At 45.7% G+C, this 26037-nt stretch overlaps 1 protein-coding gene across 1 annotated transcript in view; it reads left to right on the forward strand.

Annotated features, from left to right (window-relative positions):
- Positions 1-26037, forward strand: part of IL1RAPL2 (interleukin 1 receptor accessory protein like 2) — a 905895-nt gene that overhangs the window by 109009 nt on the left and 770849 nt on the right. The gene's annotated exons all lie outside the window — the stretch shown is intronic.

The raw sequence follows: 26037 nt of genomic DNA on the forward strand, positions 1-26037 counted from the left end.
AACACCCAACCCCGCCTGGAAAGGAGAAAGGGGTTGGTGGTGTCCTTTGACAAAACCCGTGGCTACGGGTTCATCCAAGATTATCTAACTGGCAGAGACTTGTATGTTAACAGAAGATCTGTCAAGAGAGACTATCTCCCTTCCTATCAGCATAGCCTCCGCGAGGGAGATGAAGTGGAGTTCACCCCTGCCGAGAGCCTGAGAGGCCCTTATGCAACTGCCGTGACCCGTCCCAAGCGAGAACCTGAGGACTGGGAGGCAGAAGAAGACTACTCTGTCTGCGAGCGGGAACCTGAACGCTCTCCAGAGCCGGCCCATCACGCCTTCCAAGAGCGGGGCTCCTTCATTGGGCCTAATGTCTTCTGGCAGCCCACCGTGTTGGAAAAATGGGTGAGCCCCTATCCTTCCCCCGAGCTGCATCGTCGGGAGAAGACCGTACAAGACATGGAGAATTTAAAAGGACTTCGGGTTAACTTGGAGAATATCCGGAAGGGTAGGAGACCCGATGCGCCACCGGAATCTGCAAAGGCCGCGTTCGAGCCATCGTTGACTGTACCTGCGCCGGCGGCGCCAGCAGAGGACAGCGATTCCGACACAGAGAGCATCGGTGACCAGATCGTCCGGCTGGAGGAAAAGTTGCGGGAGCTGCGCAAGATTGCCACCGCCAGGATCCGGACGCCGCCTAAGGAGGATGAGGTAAGGGTGCCTGTCACCACCCGTAGACCACCTTCTGTCACCCCCTCTCCGTTGCGGCCCCAAAGAGGACCCGCTATTGCTGTGAACTGCTGCACAGAGCCCACCGGACCGCTTGCGGCGGCGGTACCCAATGCAGCACCACCCACAATCATTATGCCGGGACCGGTACGGTCCACCCGAGGGTCTACCCCTAGGCCCATGGGGCCAATACCTATTAGGGGCCCCTTTACCTTGCAGCTGCCCCCTGACACCGTTATGTGGGCACATCCTCCTGTAGAGGACTACTACAGGCCGTACTTGCCAGCAGATCCGGGTAATTAGGACATACCCCTGTGAATCAGCCTGCTAGGCCTTTGCTTTATTTCACCAAAGAATGATGTTGTTAACCCTTCCAGGACAGGAGTCCTATGTTTTCTGGTCCTTTGTTGCTGCTGCCAGTTCATCCACGGCTCAGTGGTAGGTGTCACTCACTGAAATAATAAACTCAACAAAGCCAAGTTTGTTTCCAGGATCTCCTGCCTGCTTTTGCTATTTTCCACCACGTTGTGCCTGTTCCGTTGTTGCACCTTTTACCCTTACCCCCCTTTTCAGGTTGATCAGGGGTATTACAGCACTTGTTTTCTATTATACAATTTTATTGTGCAACTTGATACTAAGGAACCGTGCCCGGAGATAGACTCAAAAGAACCTGAGCCTCTGAGATTTTTGCTCTTTTAAAAGGAAATGTGCCCAGAGATGGACTCCACCGCATGCGAGCCTCTGTGATTTATAGGAAAATAACCTGGGTACGGACTCATATTTGTTCTTTGAGCCTCCAAGAACTTTTATACTGTTTTACCGTTTCTTGCTGTTCTAATATGGACTTATTCATTGTCATGGACTATCCTGGTATTAATGTCACGCTGTGCCAGGTCAGCGCCCCAGTTCCATTCACTATCCTGAGAGAAGAGAACGACGCCCCTTGTCACCACCCTTCACCTTTGCCAATTGGACCTGATATGAATATAAATGCAGATGAATTACATATATGTATGCCTGCATGTGTCTTTTTTCTGTTTCAGGTGAAGATTCCAGTTGGGCGAGCCCTGATGGAGTACGAGGTCGTACTCAGCTTAAAGCAGTGGGGTATGTAGTGTACGGGGACTGTAATGCCCGTCACTACAGAAGGGTCACTTGTGTGCTGTCGTCCCCCTTATCTATGGGGAAGTTGGTATAAGTCGTCTTTATAAAATGTAATGTAATGTTATGTACTTCCCTGTTGCTGTGAAATTTGCATGTGCAGACCTGCTAGGGGTGTCATTCCAGCTCTTAGTCACTAGAGGGAGCTAGGGAGCCCTAGTCTATATAAGGCCCAGTCAGAGAAGGGAAAGTCAGTCTAAGGTTGATAGTCTAGTCTAACCAGAGATTAGACAATGTCAGAGTCAAGTCCAGGCCTGAAGCCTGCAGACCAGGAGAGGGTATTGCAGTCCCTGTAACCAGGTTCCAGATCCAAGGAGAAGGCTCCCCTCCTAAATATATATATGCAGAAGCAGGAACACCACAGCTGATCAGCCTGATCAGCCTGAGGACACTGAGGGAGTTCAGAAGTTTCTAGAGCCTGAGGAAACTGAGAGAGAGACAGAGGCAAGTCAGGAAAAGCAAGAGGTACTCAAGACAACAGAGGAGGTACTTGATAGAGATAAAACCAAGGATATACGCCAGAGCTAGGGCATTGGACCTTGGAGAAGAGTTTCTATGTTCCAGGATCAGTCAGGAATAGAGTGCAAGCTGCCTGTACTGCAAGTCCTGTGTTTAACACTCTAAAGTCACCTTGCTATATATATATGTATATTGCCTGCATCAACTGTATTGAAAATCAACTGTCTTCAAAGGAACTGCGCTTCCGTCAATGTCCCTAAATGATGACTACTAAAGTTTGAATTCTGTTTTAACATCACGTGGTTCCTCAGTTATTCCTGCTATCAGCAAACGGCGTGCCACCGTTTAATTGGCACTGGCGTCACGAACATTTCTCATCATCACCTGCCCTTGCAGAGAGTCAGCCGTCTCAGGTTAGTGTCTATTGCACTACAACACCCAGGAACATTTCTAAACCTAACTTGAGTACGCTGCAGATGGCCACTCTGCTTTTGCACCCTGCTCCCTCTTTTGCTGTGGGCCTGGCACTGTGTGACCACCACCTCTTCCTCCGAACTGCACACGTCACTCGCATGACCTTGATTCCATGTGGGGTCTAGGACCTCATCATTCTCCACATCATCTTCCACCCACTCCTCACTCCTGCCCTCCTTGTCGGTCTGCACACTGCAGAAAGCCGCAGCAGTTGGCACTTGTGTTTTGTCATCATCAGAGACGTGCTGCGGTGGTCCTCTCATGTCCACATCCTGAAACATAAGTGGTTGGGCATCAGTGCTCTCAATCTATTCCACTTCTGGGGCAGGGCTAGGTGGATGGCCCACCGAAACCCTGCCAGCAGAGTCATCAAAAAGCAGAAGAGACTGCTGTATGACTTGAGGCTCAGACTGCTTGCCTGATTTGCATGGGGGTGAGGTGAAAGACAAATGCCCATGTGCTTTCAGCAGGGGACCGGGTGGAAGACAATGTGAAGGCACTGATGGCACTGTCAGCCACTATAAAAGGAAAATATTAATTATTAATTGACAAACTCCCCTCTTTTGAGGTGGCCAGGAGTGCTTGGAGAGGACTACTTGCCAGCCTCTTACCATGTGATTATGGTCCCATATTGAATGCACCGGTTTTGTGCAGAAAAGCCATGAGTACAGCCAGGCCAAAGAGACTTGTACTAACTTTTGAATTCCTGGTCTAATTCGTGCCATTTTGGGATGTGTTAAATGTCTATGTGTATTGTAAAGGGTGGGACATTGTATGTTTGAGTAAGTGATGTCTGTTCCATTGTCTCTCTGTGTGTATTGTCGATTGTCCTCTGTCCTGGAGACAACCGAGTTGTAATTCGATTGTCTCTCAGGACAGAGGGCAATGTGTATTCTCCTGCCTGTGTGGATTATGTTAACCATGGTGTACCATGATTATATCACAGGCCGAGGGGAGGAGTCTATGTGGGTTGTAACCTTTGTGTTATGGGTTAATGTATGTTTGTTGTGGGTGTCTCCCTTGCATGGGAGCAGGGAATAAAAGCAATTGTATTTTTTCAATGTGAGGCCTTCCAGTAAAGTATTTCTAGCATTCAGCTTGGGCTAATGTATAGACTTATTTGGCGATACCGGCGATACCAGCGATACTAGCGATAATAGCGATTTATTGCTCTGTGGATTATTTGGCTGTGCTATTTCAAGGGGAGAAAGGAATACTAAACGGTGACACGGATGATACCGTCACAATTAATATTTTGGGTTAATATCAATAATTAATATTCATAAATAGGCGTGAGTCGTCTATTGATGACTCCACCTATTTATATTATAAATACTAACTACCTTGTTGCTATACTTCTTTCCTGAACTATGTGCGTTATGTTATTATTATGGCGGCGACTACAAAAGACTATAAACTGTGTATTTATTAAACAAATATAGTCAACAGTCTATTAATACTACTATATATATATATATTTATATCAATGGTTATAAATATATAAACATTGTAGGAAGGCGCAAGGGTCCGTCGTTAACGGAAGGTATGTGTCACCGAGGTTCCTGGCCTCGGTGAAGTAAGAGCCGGTATTTTCAGGTGTCAGCTGCAGCTAATGCTGATTGACACTTTGCTATTTTAGTATGGCTGTATAGCTGATCCGGGACGGCTCTTACTGGGAGTAGTCAAAGTGCTGGGTGGGTGACTACTCCCTATGTTCCAGGCCGGGTCTTGACTGGCCTATAAAAAAAACAGCCGGCAGTGTCAGCTGGGAGTGATTACCTCTCTCTGATAGAGGAGCTCTGGCAGTCGCTGGTGTGGGATCTGAGACCTATGCTGGGCTTAAAAGCTGAGACCTGTGTGTTGGGAGAGCAGGCCTCCTAAAGCCTGCATTTGGACTGCTGGAGGCAGAACCGCTGACAAGGTGACTTTTTTTTGTTATGCACAAACTTTCTACTCTGTGTGAACACAAACCCTGCAAAGAGTGTTTTTTGTTTGACCATATGTGTGAATAAACACGGACATTTGAATTACGAACTTGTACCTTTCCTCTGTACTACACCCACTTATCCCAACTACCAGAGCGAATCCCCACAACATATAGACATACACCACAATACAGTAAAAACACTATGATATCTTATGTAATTACACCCCAAACTCTACCTAATACACTTACACACTATTAGCAGCTCCTTCCCTCCTGACGCTAGACTGTCCCTACGGGGTATCAAGGGATTAAATACCAATTGGTGGCAGTGGGAATATCAGGGCAACAAGGGTTAATGATCAGCTATCCAGGGGTTAATGATAATGATCAGGGCAGGGCAGCAGGGGTATAAGCAGGTCAGCAGTGAAGGGGTTACTGCAAGTGACAATGCAGGGGTTTTAATGCAGGGCAGGGTATATGAATTGCAGGGGTACAGTGGGAATGCAGGGGTTAATGAATATTAGTGGCCGTGGGAATGCAGTGGTCATCAGGGGTGGTATAGGGAAAGGGTTACTCAGCCATGCAGGGGTTAATGCTCATCTCTAGGGGTTCTTGCTCATTGTAGGGGATGATCCTCGCTTCAGTTGTCATTGTCCAAGGGCTGATTCTCGCTCCAGAGGGGCTGCAGGGCTCAACTAAGGAGCGCAGTGCCACCGGACTATTTAAATCCGGTGGCGCTCGCTTCCGACTTCTGCAGGCAAGTCTACGTGGGCTTGTGCGGTGATATGATGTCACCGCACCAGCCCACACGTCCTGGCGCGTGCTTCCAGGTGGGGGATGATTTGATTCTCCCGCCTGTGAAGCAACCACGTATCTCCGGCGTATTAATTACACCGCCAGAGGTACGTTGCCTACAATGGCAGGAAAGCCCTTTGTTCTCCTGCCTTTGTAGTGTAGAACATCTCCGACACTGCATAGGTGTCATCAAAGAGCAGATGATCATCTGTCTTTTGAAGTGACCGAAACTGGACATAATCAGTTGGGGGGCTAGTACCCACGCTGGGTGACAGTATATTGGCCACATAACTAAAGTATATATATATTTATATAGATACATGGGGCATATCTATATACATATATATTACATATAGGTATATTACAATGGATATATATACACTCACCTAAAGAATTATTAGGAACACCTGTTATATTTCTCATTAATGCAATTATCTAGTCTACCAATCAAATGGCAGTTGCTTCAATGCATTTAGGGGTGTGGCCCTGGTCAAGACAATCTCCTGAACTCCAAACTGAATGTCAGAATGGGAAAGAAAGGTGATTTAAGCAATTTTGAGCGCAGCATGGTTGTTGGTGCCAGACGGGCCGGTCTGAGTATTTCACAATCTGCTCAGTTACTGGGATTTTCACGCACAACCATTTCTAGGGTTTACAAAGAATGGTGTGAAAAAGGAAAAACATCCAGTATGCGGCAGTCCTGTGGGCAAAAATGCCTTGTGGATGCTAGAGGTCAGAGGAGAATGGGCCGACTGATTCAAGCTGATAGAAGAGCAACGTTGACTGAAATAACCACTCGTTACAACCGAGGTATGCAGCAAAGCATTTGTGAAGCCACAACAGCAGAAGACCCCACCGGGTACCACTCATCTCCACTACAAATAGGAAAAAGAGGCTACAATTTGCACGAGCTTACCAAAATTGGACTGTTGAAGACTGGAAAAGTGTTGCCTGGTCTGATGAGTCTCGATTTCTGTTGAGACATTCAAATGGTAGAGTCCGAATTTGGCGTAAACAGAATGAGAACATGTATCCATCCTCTGATGGCTACTTCCAGCAGGATAATGCACCATGTCACAAAGCTCGAATCATTTCAAATTGGTTTCTTGAACATGACAATGAGTTCACTGTACTAAAATGGCCCCCACAGTCACCAGATCTCAACCCAATAGAGCATCTTTGGGATGTGGTGGAACGGGAGCTTCGTGCCCTGGATGTGCATCCCTCAAATCTCCAACAACTGCAAGATGCTATCCTATCAATATGGGCCAACATTTCTAAAGAATGTTATCAGCACCTTGTTGAATCAATGCCACGTAGAATTAAGGCAGTTCTGAAGGCAAAAGGGGGGTCCAACACCGTATTAGTATGGTGTTCTTAATAATTCTTTAGGTGAGTGTATATATATATTTAAATATCACTCTTCCCTCTACAGCCACCCAATCTACTACTGCCTCTACTTGTTCTGGCCTCACCATTCATACACCAGTATTCAGGTCTACAAAATAATGCTGAACGTTCTGTCGCCTACGTGTACCTGAGGAAGGTGTTTCATTTGGGCGTCCTCTCTCTGCAACAGGAGCTCCACCAACACCAGCAGCACCAGGACCAGGGCCAAGTCCGTTATTTGATGCTCTCCTCATTCTTTGAGGTCACCCACTGAACTAACAGACAGATTAACTATATTAATTTTCCTGTCACGTATGCAGTGCAGGTGTACATCACACCAAAAATGGGTATATGTCGCCCACCGAACTAACAGACAAATTAACTATATTAATTTCCCTGTCACGGATGCAGTGCAAGTGTACCTCACATAAAAAATGGGTATATGTCACCCACCGAACTAACAGACAGATTAACTATATTAATTTCCTGTCATGTATGCAGTGCAGGTGTACCTCACACCAAAATCGGTATATGTCACCCACTGAACTAACAGACAGATTAACTATTATATTTTTGTGCCAGTTGTACAAAGATGGTGCATTGCACCCACAAAAAAATCGCTATAGGTCGCCCACAGAATTAGCAGCCAGATTAATTATTATATTTCTGTGTCAGGGGTGCAAAGCTGGTGTATTACACCCACAAGAAAATCACTATAGGTCACCCACAGCATAAATAGACCGATGAGATTCCTAACACTTTCCGTCACTTCAGCTGCCTGATTCCAGTCCCTGCACTACTCAGAGCTGATGGGTGGTGCTACACGTGATCCAGCTTGTATAGAGGTTGGTTCACATGATGCACAGGCCAATCACAGCCATGCCATTACTATGTATGGCTATGATGGCTTCTGAATGCCACAGCTTAAAAGCTTGTTGATTGGCTGCCCTGCAGCCTTTCAACAAAGTTTTTTAAATGCCCGAACACCGAACTCGAACCCGAACTTTTGCTGCAACTTTTGCTGAATTTTGGAGTTCGGGTTCGCTCAACACTACTCACAGTAAATGCTGGTAATGTGTTTGTATTGGTATCTGACCTATAGACATGTATTATTTAAACTATAGTTCATTATAGTTTTCTAATTTGTCCATGAATTTTTTTTGGCTGTCCATGATTTTTGGATAAATTGTCCACAAAAAAAGAAAAAAATTAGGTTGGCCACCTTGACTATAACCTGACGCTTTATGTGATGAGAACATAGACAGCGCCGGCACCTGTAGAAGAGGTCCAGGAAGCCGTGAGTAAAGAGTAGAGTATATTCACTGCTCCCTTGGGCCTGACCTCCTGTCCTCTAAAACTACATTCACATGACAGTAAAGAAAAAAAAGGCCATAAAAAAACGCAAACTTTTTTTTATGGTAATTTTTCAACCATTTTGACTGTCTGTACGTTTTTGATGGCCATTTAAGATGGTTAATTAAAACAGATGAATGCATTGCCTCTTTTTTTTATCTCAACCTCTGCAGTGCTCATTGTATACAAAATGCCCCATACTGCTTCCTAGACATCAAATCCCCCCATATTGCAACCAGTATGATTAATACCCCATTAGTGCCCCCTGATATTATTAATGCCCCCTATAGTGGCCTCTAGTGGATGAATATCCCTACTAGTGGCCCCAAGTATTATTAAGGCCACCTTTAGTGGCCCCCAGTATGATTATTACTAGGGATGAGCTAATGGTCTTTTTAGAAGCACTCGCTCCGTACAGTATTTAAAGAAAGTTTTTTTTTTAATAGACTTCGGATGTTTCATCCGAAGTCGATTCGCTCATCCCTAGTTATTACCCCATTAGTGCCCTCCACTATTTTTAATGCCCCCTTTAGTTTCCCCCATGAATTATGAGTTGCCCCCAGTAATGTAACTGTCCCCATTAGTGGTCTGCAGTATTATGACTTACCCCATTCTGCTTGTCTTGTGTTAAAAGTAATAATAAATAAATAAATTAAAAAAAATACAAAACCTCACATTCACTTGAATGCTCAGGACTAGAGTTGAGCGAACACCTGGATGTTCGGGTTCGAGAAGTTCGGCCGAACTTCCCGTAAATGTTCGGGTTCGGGATCCGAACCCGAACCGAACTTCGTCCCGAACCCCATTGAAGTCAATGGGGACCCGAACTTTTGGGCACTAAAAAGGCTGTAAAACAGCCCAGGAAAGAGCTAGAGGGCTGCAAAAGGCAGCAACATGTAGGTAAATCCCCTGCAAACAAATGTGGATAGGGAAATGAATTAAAATTAAAATAAAAAAAATAAAAATGAACCAATATCAATTGGACAGAGGTCCCATAGCAGAGAATCTGGCTTCACGTCAGCAGAGAATCAGTCTCTTCATGCCATAGCAAAGAATCTGGCTTCATGTCAGCAGAGAATCAGTCTCTTCATGCCATAGCAGAGAATCTGGCCTCATGTCAGTGCAGAATCAGTCTTCATGTCATAGCAGAGAATCAGGCTTCACGTCACCCACCACTGGAACAGGCCACTGTCACACATTTAGGCCCCGGCACCCAGACAGAGGAGAGCGGTCCCGTAACAGAGAATCTGGCCTTATGTCAGCGCAGAATCTGTCTTCATGTCATAGCAGAGAATCAGGCTTCACGTCACCCACCACTGGAACAGGCCACTGTCACACATTTAGGCCCAGGCACCCAGGCAGAGGAGAGAGGTCCCGTAACAGAGAATCTGGCCTCATGTCAGTGCAGAATCAGTCTTCATGTCATAGCAGAGAATCAGGCTTCACGTCACCCACCACTGGAACAGGCCACTGTCACACATTTAGGCCCAGGCACCCAGGCAGAGGAGAGAGGTCCCGTAACAGAGAATCTGGCCTTATGTCAGCGCAGAATCTGTCTTCATGTCATAGCAGAGAATCAGGCTTCACGTCACCCACCACTGGAACAGGCCACTGTCACACATTTAGGCCCCGGCACCCAGGCAGAGGAGAGAGGTCCCGTAACAGAGAATCTGGCCTTATGTCAGCGCAGAATCTGTATTCATGTCATAGCAGAGAATCAGGCTTCACGTCACTCACCACTGGAACAGGCCACTGTCACACATTTAGGCCCCGGCACCCAGACAGAGGAGAGGTTCATTCAACTTTGGGTTGCCCCGCAATATAATGGTAAAATGAAATTAAAAATAGTATTGAATGAGGAAGTGCCCTGGAGTAGAATAATATATTGTTAAGGGGAGGTAGTTAATATCTAATCTGCACAAGGGATGGACAGGTCCTGTGGGATCCATGCCTGGTTCATTTTTATGAACGTCAGCTTGTCCACATTGGCTGTAGACAGGCGGCTGCATTTGTCTGTAATGACGCCCCCTGCCGTGCTGAATACACGTTCAGACAAAACGCTGGCCCCCGGGCAGGCCAGCACCTCCAAGGCATAAAAGGCTAGCTCTGGCCACGTGGACAATTTGGAGACCCAGAAGTTGAATGGGGCCGAAACATCAGTCAGTACGTGGAGGGGTGTGCACAGGTACTGTTCCACCATGTTAGTGAAATGTTGCCTCCTGCTAACACGTTCCGTATCAGGTGGTGGTGCACTTAGCTGTGGCGTGTTGACAAAACTTTTCCACATCTCTGCCATGCTAACCCTGCCCTCAGAGGAGCTGGCCGTGACACAGCTGCGTTGGCGACCTCTTGCTCCTCCTCTGCCTTTGCCTTGGGCTTCCACTGGTTCCCCTGTGACATTTGGGAATGCTCTCAGTAGCGCGTCTACCAACGTGCGCTTGTACTCGCGCATCTTCCTATCACGCTCCAGTGTAGGAAGTAAGGTGGGCACATTGTCTTTGTACCGGGGATCCAGCAGGGTGGCAACCCAGTAGTCCGCACACGTTAAAATGTGGGCAACTCTGCTGTCGTTGCGCAGGCACTGCAGCATGTAGTCGCTCATGTGTGCCAGGCTGCCCAGAGGTAAGGACAAGCTGTCCTCTGTGGGAGGCGTATCGTCATCGTCCTGTGTTTCCCCCCAGCCACGCACCAGTGATGGGCCCGAGCTGCTTTGGGTGCCACCCCGCTGTGAACATGCTTCATCCTCATCCTCCTCCACCTCCTCCTCATCCTCGTCCTCCTCGTCCTCCAGTAGTGGGCCCTGTCTGGCCACATTTGTACCTGGCCTCTGGTGTTGCAAAAAACCTCCCTCTGAGTCACTTCGAAGAGACTGGCCTGAAAGTGCTAAAAATGACCCTTCTTCCTCCTCTTCCTCCTGGGCCACCTCCTCTTCCATCATCGCCCTAAGTGTTTTCTCAAGGAGACATAGAAGTGGTATTGTAACGCTGATAACGGCGTCATCGCCACTGGCCATGTTGGTGGAGTACTCGAAACAGCGCAACAGGGCACACAGGTCTCGCATGGAGGCCCAGTCATTGGTGGTGAAGTGGGTCTGATCCGCAGTGCGACTGACCCGTGCGTGCTGCAGCTGAAACTCCACTATGGCCTGCTGCTGCTCGCACAGTCTGTCCAGCATATGCAAGGTGGAGTTCCACCTGGTGGGCACGTCGCATATGAGGCGGTGAGCGGGAAGGCCGAAGTTACGCTGTAGCGCAGACAGGCGAGCAGCGGCAGGGTGTGAACGCCGGAAGCGCGAACAGACGGCCCGGACTTTATGCAGCAGCTCTGACATGTCGGGGTAGTTGCGAATGAACTTCTGCACCACCAAATTCAGCACATGCGCCAGGCAAGGGATGTCCGTCAAACCGGCTAGTCCCAGAGCTGCAACGAGATTTCGCCCATTATCGCACACCACCAGGCCGGGCTTGAGGCTCACCGGCAGCAACCACTCGTCGGTCTGTTGTTCTATACCTCGCCACAACTCCTGTGCGGTGTGAGGCCTGTCCCCCAAACATATGAGTTTCAGAATGGCCTGCTGACGTTTACCCCGTGCTGTGCTGAAGTTGGTGGTGAAGGTGTGTGGCTGACTGGATGAGCAGGTGGAAGAAGAGGAGGAGGAAGCTGAGTAGGAGGAGGAGGAGACAGGAGGCAAAGAATGTTGCCCTGCGATCCTTGGCGGCGGAAGGACGTGCGCCAAATAGCTCTCCGCCTGGGGCCCAGCCGCCACTACATTTACCCAGTGTGCAGTTAGGGAGATATAGCGTCCCTGGCCGTGCTTACTGGTCCACGTATCTGTGGTTAGGTGGACCTTGCCACAGATGGCGTTGCGCAGTGCACACTTGATTTTATCGGACACTTGTTTGTGCAGGGAAGGCACGGCTCTCTTGGAGAAGTAGTGGCGGCTGGGAACAACATACTGTGGGACAGCAAGTGACATGAGCTGTTTGAAGCTGTGTGTGTCCACCAGCCTAAATGACAGCATTTCATAGGCCAGTAGTTTAGAAAGCTGGCATTCAGGGCCAGGGATCGAGGGTGGCTAGGTGAGAATTTACGCTTTCTCTCAAATGTTTGTGAGATGGAGAGCTGAACGCTGCCGTGTGACATGGTTGAGATGCTTGGTGACGCAGGTGGTGGTGTTGGTGGTACATCCCATGTTTGCTGGGCGGCAGGTGCCAACGTTCCTCCAGAGGCGGAGGAAGAGGCCGAGGCGGCGGCAGCAGCAGCAGAAGAGGCCGAGGCGGCAGCAGCAGAAGAGGTAGCAGGGGGAGCCTGAGTGACTTCCTTGTTTTTAAGGTGTTTACTCCACTGCAGTTCATGCTTTGCATGCAGGTGCCTGGTCATGCAGGTTGTGCTAAGGTTCAGAACGTTAATGCCTCGCTTCAGGCTCTGATGGCACAGCGTGCAAACCACTCGGGTCTTGTCGTCAGCACATTGTTTGAAGAAGTGCCATGCCAGGGAACTCCTTGAAGCTGCCTTTGGGGTGCTCGGTCCCAGATGGCGGCGGTCAGTAGCAGGCGGAGTCTCTTGGCGGCGGGTGTTCTGATTTTGCCCACTGCTCCCTCTTTTGCTACGCTGTTGGCTCGGTCTCACCACTGCCTCTTCCTCCGAACTGTGAAAGTCAGTGGCACGACCTTCATTCCATGTGGGGTCTAGGACCTCATCGTCCCCTGCATCGTCTTCCACCCAGTCTTGATCCCTGACCTCCTGTTCAGTCTGCACACTGCAGAAAGACGCAGCAGTTGGCACCTGTGTTTCGTCATCATCAGAGACGTGCTGAGGTGGTATTCCCATGTCCTCATCATCAGGAAAAATAAGTGGTTGTGCGTTAGTGCATTCTATCTCTTCCACCACTGGGGAAGGGATAGGTGGATGCCCTTGGGAAACCCTGGCAGCAGAGTCTTCAAACAGCATAAGAGACTGCTGCATAACTTGAGGCTCAGACAGTTTCCCTGATATGCATGGGGGTGATGTGACAGACCGATGGGCTTGGTTTTCATGCGCCATCTGTGCGCTTTCTGCAGAAGACTGGGTGGGAGATAATGTGAACGTGCTGGATCCACTGTCGGCCACCCAATTGACTAATGCCTGTACCTGCTCAGGCCTTACCATCCTTAGAACGGCATTGGGCCCCACCAAATATCGCTGTAAATTCTGCTGGCTACTGGGACCTGAGGTAGTTGGTTCACTAGGACGTGTGGCTGTGGCAGAACGGCCACGTCCTCTCCCAGCACCAGAGGGTCCACTAACACCACTACGACCATGTCCACGTCCGCGTCCGTGTCCCTTATTAGATGTTTTCCTCATTGTTCCCGTTCACCACAATTTTGAGAATGGCAAATTTGGGAATGCTTTTTCAACCCAGAACAAAAAGTCTGCTTTTACGGTCACTACAAATAACTTGACCAGCTAAAACTGTGCAGATTTGGTTGAATAGAGATGTGAGACCTGTTTTTTTTTTGCGCTGTGTGACAGTTATAGGTTTAATCACAGAATGACACTTCTATCAGCACGCTAGCGTGTGTCTTAGGTTTTTCTGAATGACACTATCAATACCTTCAATGTAAGATTTTCTTTTTGGTATAGATTTCAAGTAGGCCTCAAATACCACAAACTAGTTATTTTCAGAATGGCAAATTTGGGAATGCTTTTTCAACCCAGAACAAAAAGTCTGCTTTTATGGTCACTACAAATAACTTGACCAGCTAAAACTGTGCAGATTTGGTTGAATAGAGATGTGAGACCTGTTTTTTTTTTGCGCTGTGTGACAGTTATAGGTTTAATCACAGAATGACACTTCTATCAGCACGCTAGCGTGTGTCTTAGGTTTTTCTGAATGACACTATCAATACCTTCAATGTAAGATTTTCTTTTTGGGATAGATTTCAAGTAGGCCTCAAATACCACAAACTAGTTATTTTGAGAATGGCAAATTTGGGAATGCTTTTTCAACCCAGAACAAAAAGTCTGCTTTTACGGTCACTACAAATAACTTGACCAGCTAAAACTGTGCAGATTTGGTTGAATAGAGATGTGAGACCTGTTTTTTTTTTTTGCGCTGTGTGACAGTTATAGGTTTAATCACAGAATGACACTTCTATCAGCACGCTAGCGTGTGTCTTAGGTTTTTCTGAATGACACTATCAATACCTTCAATGTAAGATTTTCTTTTTGGGATAGATTTCAAGTAGGCCTCAAATACCACAAACTAGTTTTTTTGAGAATGGCAAATTTGGGAATGCTTTTTCAACCCAGAACAAAAAGTCTGCTTTTACGGTCACTACAAATAACTTGACCAGCTAAAACTGTGCAGATTTGGTTGAATAGAAATGTCAGGTCTATTTTTTAGGCGCTGGGTGACAGGCTCAACTTGCCCCTGATGTAATATATGGCCAAAAAATAACCACACTGTTGATGGTTAAATGCACTTGGGTGACACAGGCTCAGCCTGCAGCTTATGTAGTATATGGCCAAAAAATAATCAGACTGTTGATGGTTAAATGCACTTGGGTGACACAGGCTCAGCCTGCAGCTGATGTAGTATATGGCCAAAAAATAACCAGACTGTTGATGGTTAAATGCACTTCGGTGACACAGGCTCAGCCTGCAGCTGATGTAGGATATAGCACAAAATAACCACACTATCGATGGTTAAATACACTTGGTGATAGCTCGTGCTGGCGCACCACAAGTCACAAAATGGCCGCCGATCACCCCAGAAAAAAAGTGATCTAAAAACGCTCTGGGCAGCCTCAAAAAAGTGAGCAAGTCAATAATAGCACTTCAATGATCCACAGCTGCAGATCGATCACAGAATGAAGTCTTTTGGAGGAGTTAATCTGCCTAATCTCGCCCTAACGTCGCAGCTGCAACCTCTCCCTATACTGATCATAGCAGAGTGACGTGCGGCGCTACGTGACTCCAGCTTAAATAGAGGCTGGGTCACATGGTGCACTGGCCAATCACAGCCATGCCAATAGTAGGCATGGCTGTGATGGCCTCTTGGGCCAAGTAGTATGACGCTTGTTGATTGGCTGCTTTGCAGCCTTTCAAAAAGCGCCAAGAAAGCGCCGAACACCGAACCCGAACCCGGACTTTTACGAAAATGTTCGGGTTCGGGTCCGTGTCACGGACACCCCAAAATTCGGTACGAACCCGAACTATACAGTTCGGGTTCGCTCATCCCTACTCAGGACCTGTGCTCCCAGTGTGATGATGTTTCACAGGTCCTGCTGCAACAACTTTACTGAACTTCACTGGAGTGGATGCAGCGGGACCTGCATTACATCATCATGCTTGGAGCACAGGTCCTGTCCTGCACATTCAGTGAGGATCGAGTGTCCCCTGCGCATTAACTCCTGCGCAGGGGAATGAATGAGTTATTTTTAGGACATCCTCCATGACAGCACATGGGAGGTTGTCCATATAGGTCTCTGTAGGGACAGGAAGCAATAGAGTTTAAAAGGCACCTGCCTACCCCCCTCATCAGTGTTCTTCCTGTCCCTACAGGAAGTTGGCAAGAGAGGCCCTCTTTAGGGTTGAAGATAGAAAAGGATTGGAAGTAGCCACATGGTTACTAGGACTGGAGCTAGGTCGGGTGGTGTCCGGCCATTCCTCCCAGTTCCTCAAGGCCCTGCTAGTACCTCTATGCGATGTTCTATAGCATTGCCCAGTATACCTCTTTCCTCCATGGCCATGGTATCTGGGCTCGGCAGCACACACTCCTCCTCAGCATCGCAGGCGGGAGCTGTGACATTACTTCCCAGGGTGACTCCATGTACAGGAAGTTATGTTGTGTTGCCAGGATCCAAGATGGCGGTGCCCAGCGTTTCCATGCTGGAGGCCTGGTGTTGGGCCTTGCATGGGGGGTAGACTCTCCCCTATGGAATTGAGTCTCCCTGAGGAAGAAGGAGCACAGCGGCAGCAGCAGGGGCGGACCCTTAAAGGGTAACTGTAATTTTTTTTATTGAATAAGTAAACAGAGGGAAGGACGGCTCACCCCTGATTCAAGATGGCAAGGTGCACCAATCAGATGTCGTACCCCGACCACCAAAAAGACAATTGTAATATAAAAAGAATGGGCACTCTTATAACTGGACCACACAGTTAGTAAAGCGACACTAGTTTATTTATAGCAATGATCGCCATACATAAAAGTAAGTAGCAATAAATGAACAATGATCACCATACATAAAAGTTATATGCCCTATGTAAAACTTGACTCCTAAAATAATAAAATTAATAAAAGTTGACAATACAATTGAATCATCAATCCGCTGATATAGCTGATGAAATAAGAGGGTCAGGAGGCCTATTATCCCGGCCAAGATAGAGATAAAGATGTGGAACCTAGGTCTGTTCCAACTGCCTGTGTATATTCAATCAGCTGCAGCAATGGTTGATACCGAATAAGCCCCCAAAAGAAAATAAATAGATATATAAACTGTGATACAAAAGAAAGAAAAATTTTGTATAAATAGAATACACTCCAAAGAGTATATACAAAAGTGCACCAATAAAAATACCATGTGCTGGCGAAAAGATATAATAATAAATTATCAATCAATAATAATCCCAATATAGAAATCAAGTGCAGATGTGTGCAAACAGCTGAAAATATAAAAATATAGAGTATTTGAAGACTAGCAGTATTCAAATCTTCAAGCACCCGTGTGAAATCAAAAAGTGTCTCTGGAGACTCGGTAATAGCAGTGGGCAGTCCGTCTCCCTGGTTAATGGTATCTCTAGAGCTCAAACTTTCTTCTATTCTGGAGCAACTTTCCTAGAGGATGATTAGCGATTTTAATATTAGGTCCACACAGTTCCTAGGAGTGCGTTAAATATCGCAGGGTTGTAGTCCAACAAATTTCAAAGGAGACTGTGCAGTGTCAATGCGGTAAGGTGATTTTGCGGCAGTCAGTACAAATATAGCAGTGTTAATTGTAGTTTCTTACTTACATTCAGTCCTGCTGTCCACCGTGGCGTCCCACGTGGTGTAGGTTTTAGGGTAAGTGAGCCTTACTGCCAAATAGAAAGACTGTATGATCCGGTCTTATAATCTTATGCCTTCGGCTGTGAATCCAGGCGCTGGCTCTGTTACGCTGTGAATGCACTCTGAGTTGCCTTGATTAGAGTGGGTGTTCCACCTGTGATTCAGTCACAGCATAGGTAGCTGCACAATATCCAAAAACCGCGGTTCCTTTTTCTTTTCCTTATAAGCGCTTACTTGGTCCATACAAAAATAACAGGTTGTTGTATTTTAAAGTTGTCCGGTTTTAGGGCTCTTTCACACTTGCGTTGTTCTGTTCCGGCATAGAGTTCCGTCGTCGGGGCTCTATGCCGGAAGAATCCTGATCAGTTTTATCCTAATGCATTCTGAATGGAGTGAAATCCGTTCAGGATGCATCAGGATGTCTTCAGTTCGGAACGGAACGTTTTTTGGCCGGAGAAAATACAGCAGCATGCTGCGCTTTTTGCTCCGGCCAAAAATCCTGAACACTTGCCGCAAGGCCGGATCCGGAATTAATGCCCATTGAAAGGCATTGATCCGGATCTGGCCTTAAGCTAAACGTCGTTTCGGTGCATTGCCGGACCCGACATTTAGCTTTTTCTGAATGGTTACCATGGCTGCCGGGACGCTAAAGTCCTGGCAGCCATGGTAAAGTGTAGCGGGGAGCGGGGGAGTAGCATACTTACCGTCCGTGCGGCTCCCGGGGCGCTTCAGAGTGACGTCAGGGCGCCCCAAGCGCATGGATGACGTGATCGCATGGATCACGTCATCCATGCGCATGGGGCGCTCTGACGTCATTCTGGAGCACCCCGGGAGCCACACGGACTGTAAGTATACCGCTCCCCCGCTCCTACTATGGCAACCAGGACTTTAATAGCGTCCTGGCTGCCATAGTAACACTGAACGCAATTTGAAGACGGCTCCGTCTTCAAATGCTTTCAGTACACTTGCGTTTTTCCGGATCCGGCGTGTAATTCCGGCAAGTGGAGTACTCGCCGGATCCGGACAACGCAAGTGTGAAAGAGGCCTTAGTCAGCTCCAATTCCTCCACGCCAGACGCGTTTCGAAGGTTATCCTCCTTCTTCCTCAGTGGCTATGTTGGAACTGACTCGCTAGCCGACTATTTATACAGATTAGCTTTCAACAAGCTCTTTGACAAACCCGAGATGGATCCGAGAAATCTGGATTTCACATATATAATTTTCTATGTGTTGCGATATTGATGCTGTTCATCTGCGGTTTTCTATGCACTCATGCGTTTTTAATACCATATAATATTGGGTTCATCAGAAACATTACCCATATGTAATTATTATTGTAACTAGTTGCGTTCTCATTTTACATAGATAATTACATCGAATGTCACAAAACCTCACTCAATATTGCATATTCTCAGGCGCACATTTGTGCTCAATATCTAAAGTGTGTAGACATATGGTAGACCAGTTTATACGGTATAAAACCAAATGAATCTCATGGATATTTAGGCAAATCTAGTCTATCAGCAGATATATATATATATATATATATATATATATATATATATATGTATTATGATAATATATTAATTAAAATTATTTAAAAATTATTATTAAATATATTTAATAATGTTTAAAAAAGTATTAAATATGCGGTGGGCGCGCTACCATGTGCTCATTTTAAGAGACAGAGCAGGTATCTGGCTTTGTTTTTTGCTTATATCCTTTTTAATTGCTGAGTGACACTCGGTTCGAGTTCTCTGTCGCATGAAATATCAATGCGAATAAACGCAAAGTATGGTGAACCATGCAACCGATAGCTGACTTAATCATATGGGGATGAGGCAGTAAAATATACGAGTGGGTTTCTACCACTGTGGTAAAAGACTGCTGGACTCCCCTCTCTGGTTTTTGCTTTATCAAATGCCTGCGATTAAAGATCGCTGCAAGCTCGCCTTTAGGCAGCATGTGAGCATAAAGCGATCGGCCACATGAGTGCCAGTCCTTCCGCTCGTACTTGCCCGTGTCTGGGGGAGGGCGTGCGCGAGCGGCGCTCGCTGCCGGGCGGCTGTCTGGATTTCGGGCCCCTATCCCTGTAGCGAATGGAGAACCTGGGCTAAGTGGGTTGCTTTTTCCACTTGCATTATCAAGCCTAGGATGTCGGGTGAGCCCTGTCACCCTCCCCAGTAGGAGACCTCCCTTTGATTTTCAAATACTGACATATTATGGATATCTGCATGAAATTATTGTCAATTATGTTTACAGATCAGAATTGGCGGATCTATGGAATTTATAATATCAAGTATGTAATATGGATTTAAATTTTTGTATTATAACAATAAAATATTTATAAAAAAAAAAAAAATATGTAGAGAATCTTACGTGTCTAGCAATGTATAAAATTATATGAATTGTATATATAAAAAATATAAAAATTACAAGTATATAGAAAGCATATCATTAAATATTCTGAGATATTTGTGTTACCTCCATTGCAGGGTATATATCCACATCTGTATATAGAGAATATGTTTAAAAATAACAGAGGTATTTCAGACACAGAAAAATTCAGGATCCGAGATCTTGGCTTCCAATCAGTGCTTGATGGAATGTATACAGCATTCTAGGTCCACTGGGGGACATTGACTGAAATGGTTCGGGCAGGGTAGAAGGTATGGGTTAATAGATGGAATGAGGGTGGAGACCCACAGCGCAGGAGGGGTCATAGTGCTGCTAAACAGCCCGACCAGTACCCCTCATAAGCCGCAGGCGTCCACCCCCCTTATAGGAACCCAAAGATTTCCAATTCGGCATTTAGCCTCGCTGGAGCCAAACTGCCAAATTCGAAAATCCTTCTTGACTCAGCCCTAGACATTCGTGCAATGTGATTGCCTCCCCTCCAATGTCGTTCTATCTGTTCGAAAGCTGCAAAAGTTAGAGTCTTGGGATCTTGGTTGTGGATCAGTTTAAAATGTCTGGATTCTTAATATTATTTATATGTTCTGCTATCCAAATTTTTAGAGGTCTTTTGGTCCTGCCAATGTATTGTTTGGCACATGGGCATTCAATAATATAGATGACATTTGAACTATTACACGTAAGGAGATCCTTTATTTCAACCGAAAAGGTATTTTGTGTTGAGCTCACTCGTGTAATTTTTTTCGCAAAGGACGTATTCTTACAATTGATACAGCACCCACATCTATGGAACCCACTTCTTTTTAACCATTTATTAATAGACCCGGTTTCTCTTATCTGATTTTTAATAGATGGTGCCATTTTCAAACCCAAGTTGGGGGCCTTCATGTACACTATCTCCGGTATTAGTGGGACCAAAGGACCTATAATTTTATCATTCTGGATTAGGTGCCAATGGTTTTTGATGCTTTGTTCAATTTTCTTACGTTGTGCATTATAAGGCAATATTATGCGAAATTTATCATTATTAGTAGTTCTTTCAACTTTCTTTTGGTTGGCCTCAAAAAACTTCTTCCTATCCATCTTTCTAACTTTTTGCAGGGCATTTTCGATAACTGTCTCTGGGTATTCCTTGGGCAAATTTTTTTTTTTTCATGTTAATAGCTTCTTCCTCAAATCCAGCCTGGCTAGAGCAGTTCCTTTTGATTCTACGGAACTGACCAGTAGGTATATTCAATAACCAGGAAGGTAGATGGCAGCTGGAAAAGAGGATGAAGCTATTTTTAGCTACCTCTTTCTGAAACGTAGTACATATATATTGGTTCATTTGGGTAGTGATCCGTATGTCCAGAAGCTCTGTGTGGTCCTGATTAGTATTAGAGAAGAATTTGAGATTATATTCATTCTTATTGATTTCTTCTAAGAAGGTGTGGAGGCTAGACATATCTCCCTGCCAAATAAATATCACATCATCGATGTAACGCTGCCAGAGCACCAGATCCGACCCCAGCCTGGGTGTGATTGTCTCCTGTTCCCATTGTGCCATAAATAGGTTGGCATAGCTGGGGGCGAATCTGGTGCCCATGGCAGTGCCCCGAGTCTGCAGGTAATAAGCCCCCTCAAAATAAAAATAATTATGTGTAAGTATGTATCTCACACCCTCTGCCAAGAAATCAATTTGTTTCTCTTTTAGATTTCCAAAATTTCTCAGTTGTAATTTCATACTATTGGGGCCCTGTTCGTGGTAAATCACGGTATAGAGTGATTGAACATCCAAAGTCCCAATCAACCAATGTGGCCCCACCTTTAAATTCTCCAGTATTTGGACAATCTGGTTGGTATCTCTGGAATATTCTTTACTGTTGGTTGAATAAGTTGATCTATGTATTGGGACAAATTGGATGTCAAGGACTCTATACCAGAGATAATAGGGCGACCTGGTGGATCTGTCATGCTTTTGTGGATTTTTGGCAGACAGTAGAAGACGGGTAGCCTCTGCTGTGTCCCCAAAATGAAATCAAATTCCTGTTTGGAGAGTAATCCATCCTCAAGTCCTCTATTACAATATTGATTCAATAGTTCTGAGAATTCTTCTATTGGATCTTTTCTTAATCTCTTATAAGTAGTTGTATCTGCAAGTTGTCTCATACACTCTGCATTATATTTACTCGTTTCTATCCATTTGAACTATTACACGTAAGGAGATCCTTTATTTCAACCGAAAAGATATTTTGAGTTGAGCTCACTTGTGCAATTTTTTATCGGTGGGGCGAATTGTAAGGTTATTAAATTTTTGCAATTCCTTAATAGTTTTAATCTCCTGTATATTCATATTAGTTCTCCTCATCTGTTTATCAGATAGCTTTCTCAAATCTGTCTCTATATTTCTTCTAAAGGTGGCTATTTCTACGCCAATCTCCTGTCTTGGGAACTTTTTTGATTTTGGTTTCAAAAGTGTATGTTTGACCTCACCATCCTCACATTTATCTGCGTTAATTAATATCGGATATTTCAAAAAATATTTTTTCAAACAGAGTTTCCTCACAAATTTCTCTATCCCCACATACGTATCAAATTTATTCAGTCTCGCTGTAGGCGCAAATTTAAGACCCCTGCCCAGTAGTCTTGTCTGGGATTCCGTCAAGACGGCTGAGCTGAGGTTCACTATAGATTCTGAATTTATCTGTGTCTGTTGTAAGTCCCTCTTTTATCTTTGGGATCTTCGTATCTTTCTTTTGGGTCTGGTTTCTGCTGTTGTCTGTGGGTACCCTCTCTCAGATGTTTGGGTGTATATGGCTGTCTGTTGTTCTGTGCAGGCCAAATCCTCTGTTGTGGCTCGTAATGCTCTAGTTGGTAATTGAACCTGTTCCTCAGATTGTACGTGTGTGTTGGTAATATTTGTTGATATTGCTGATCTCTTATTGGTGAACGCGATCTGTGTCTGGTTCTTATGTTGTGATGTGCTGATGTCTGTTGGTGTTGAGCATATGTATTGGTTGGTGTCTGTGATCTCTGTCTGATCCTTGTCTTTTATATTACAATTTTTTTTTATTTCCTCGTTTATTAGAGCTAGGCATGTATAACTGAGTTAGTCTGTCAATGATTGTCAAAAAATCATCTGTAATTACCTTTCCACTGCTCCCTTAAAAGACAGTTGCTATAGCTTGTCTGTCTCTGGCTAATAAGACAGGAAGACAGATGAGTGGTCCTTCTCACTGCATGTCTGCATTAGGCTTCAGAGTGAGGAGGCATGTCTCTCAGCAATCCAATCTGATTGGCGGGCAGAGAGCTGCTGCTTGTTTCAGTTTTACATAATAAAGCATTTAAAAAAAAAATAATAATTTTTAGTGTCTCCACATTCTGAAAGCCGTATATCATTATTTTTTGGGCGACTGTCTTGTGTAGGGACAAAAAAAAAACTGAATATGTCTACTCTTTTTTTCCCTATTTTGACAAAAAAAACTTTATTTTGGGAAAAGGACGCTTTTTTTTACTTGAAACTTTAAATTTTTTTGTAAAACTTTATTTTTTTACTTTTTTTTTCCATTAAATTTTTTGTCCGACTCTGAGACTTCAACTTTTGGGGGTCTGATCCCCCTTACAATGCATGACAATACTTCTGTATTGTCATGCATTGGCTGTAAGTGTATTACACACTGTAATACTCTTACAGCCTTCCTGCCTGTGAGATCCAGGGGGCTGGATCTTACAGGCTGTCATGGAAGGCAGCCACAATGCCATCTGGCTGCCTTCCCTGCCATCGGGTCCCTGTCACAGCAACGCGAGAACCCGATGACTGCTTCCTCCCTGCACGCACATCGCACGTGCTGCGGTCAGTGCTGACCGCAGCTGTGCTGGGGTTAATGCACCGGCATCGGTGATTTCACCGATGCCGGCGCAAACAGCAGGGGTCCGGTTATCAGTGACGGCTCTGGACTCCTGCCGCTGATCTGGCGGGCACAGCTCCTGCAACCGCCCGATCAGAGCGCCGTACATGTACGGCGCTGGGCGTGAAGGGTTTAAGGTAAGACCTATATAAAGGAACCAGCAAGCAGTAAAGCTTGTCTGCTGTTCCAGATGGAGTTCCAATTATATACCAAGCCTGAGGTGGCTGGCGATTCCTCTGCTCAGGGTTATGTAAGTTAATTACCCATAACCTGGTCTGTTCGGTTTACTTGTGTGCCTAGTAGTGTTGAGCGAGCATGCTCGGCCGAATACCAGTTTGGCTCAAGCATCGCTATGCTCGGCACATGACAGTACTTAGCCAAGTACCACATGTGCTCGAGCGCAATGCTCGAGTCTCCTCCCCGCTTCGCGGCTGCTAAGCAGCCAATAAATGTGCAGGCAAGAACTGCCCTCACTGTAATGCCAGTAGCCATGTTGGCTACTGGCATTACAGTAATTGGCTGGCCGGAACATGTCATCGGGTGCTATATAGCACCCGATGACACGTGTTTGGCTAATTCTAAGTTAGGGAGAGCTGAGGATAGGAAGGGACAGAGAGTGTAGGGAGTGTAATCGAATATTATAAGTGTACAAAAAAGTTTCAGAGACCCAAAAGTCCTTGTAAGGACTATTGTGTGTGACAGCAGCAATATATTTTTGTAACTCATCCTGCGCTAAATTGCTCAGTGGTAGGGAGAGCTGTGCATAGGAAGGGACAGACAGTGTTAGGGAGAGCTGTGCACATTTAATGTAGGGAGAGTAATAGGAAGATTTTTGTACAAAAAACTGTTCAGAGACCCAAAAGTCCTATTAGGGACTATTGTGTGTGATAGCAGCAATATATATTTTTAGCGCATCCTGCGCTAAATACCGTGTAATAGGCCACTGTGGAAAGTTGAATTATCCGCGCCACATCTCCTGTTTAAAGTGTGCGCATCACTAAAATATTAGTGACATCCAGTGCAGTTTTTCTGTAGACACTGCGACACTGGTCTTCCACCAAGTCCAGTCTCAGTAGCCAGGAGTCTGGTCCACACAATCCTCACCCTGATCCTCCTTCCTCCCATCATTTACAGTGTGGCCAAACAAGTGATCCCACACTCGGATATTACGAGGAGCTCTTTTCAGAGCCATTAATTGATTTGGCTCCCTCGCCAAGCACACTTGAAGAAGGACATGAGATCTTGTGCCCTGATTCCCAAACTCTTGAGCACCCACAGTCACAAGTACATGACGGTGGTGAACGGAAATTAGTGTATAATGAGGTGGATGATGATGAGACACAGTTGCCAATGAGTCAACCGCAATTACTGTCTTAAGTATTTGATGAAGAGGATGAGACACAGTTGGCAATCACTTAGGCTGTGGTTAGGTTAACAAATCAGAAGGATGATTAGAGTGAGGAAGTGGAAGAGGAGGTGGTGGACGATTAGATCACTGACGCAACCTGGGAAGGTGGAAAGCCGACCGAGGAGAGCAGTACAGAGGGGGAGGCATCTGTGGCACCGCAGCAGGCTGGAAGATGCAGTGGGGTGGCAAAAGGGAGAAGGCGGGCCACACCAAACAGTCCTGAAATTGTTCCATGGAGCACCCCCTTGCGGAAATCTCCCTTGCCAAGGGGTAGATGTTCCGCAGTCCGCCTCTTTTTTGAAGAAAGTGAGAATGACAAAAGAATAGTAGTTTGCAACCTGTGCCATACGAAAATGAGCCAGGAGTGAACACTAGCAACCTCACCACCACCAGCATATTACATAGTAAATTCTATGCTAATAACTTATAGATAGCAAATACATTTTGTACAAAATCATTTGAGCCCGTCTGCCGCACGCCAAGGCGATTTCTAATAAGACGGGTCCTAACACTAAAGTTCACCTGTTGGGTGCCATAACAGCGACCATGAAATCCAGGAAATGCAGGTCCCACATGCATGCTGGGCCCCTATTGATCCATATCTGTGTGGAGCCAAAATGGCCTACATGGAATCCAGGGACTATAAATACCAGAATGCATGCTGAGCAAACTATATACTCAAGCTAATTAAAATCAGCCTGTGAGGCAGAAGAGGCTAGGGAGTGCACGACCCTGCATATGGGAGTCAGCCACTACTCCCATATATAATACTACAAACACAAAAAAGGGGGGTCAGCACATCCCACTGCGTAGGTGCACGTCGCAGTGTGGCTGCAAATATACATTTGACAAACACATAGGGCAACAGCACTCTACAAACTAAAGGTAGAGTACAAAAGTATATTACATAGTAAATGCTATGCTAATAACTTAGAGATGCTTAACAAATACATTTTGTACAAAATCATTTGAGCCCGTCTGCCGCACGCCAAGGCGATCTCTAATAAGACGGGTCCTAACACTAAAGC

The sequence above is a fragment of the Bufo bufo genome, chromosome 8, assembly GCF_905171765.1.
Source record: "Bufo bufo chromosome 8, aBufBuf1.1, whole genome shotgun sequence".
Classification (NCBI taxonomy): Eukaryota; Metazoa; Chordata; class Amphibia; order Anura; family Bufonidae; genus Bufo; species Bufo bufo.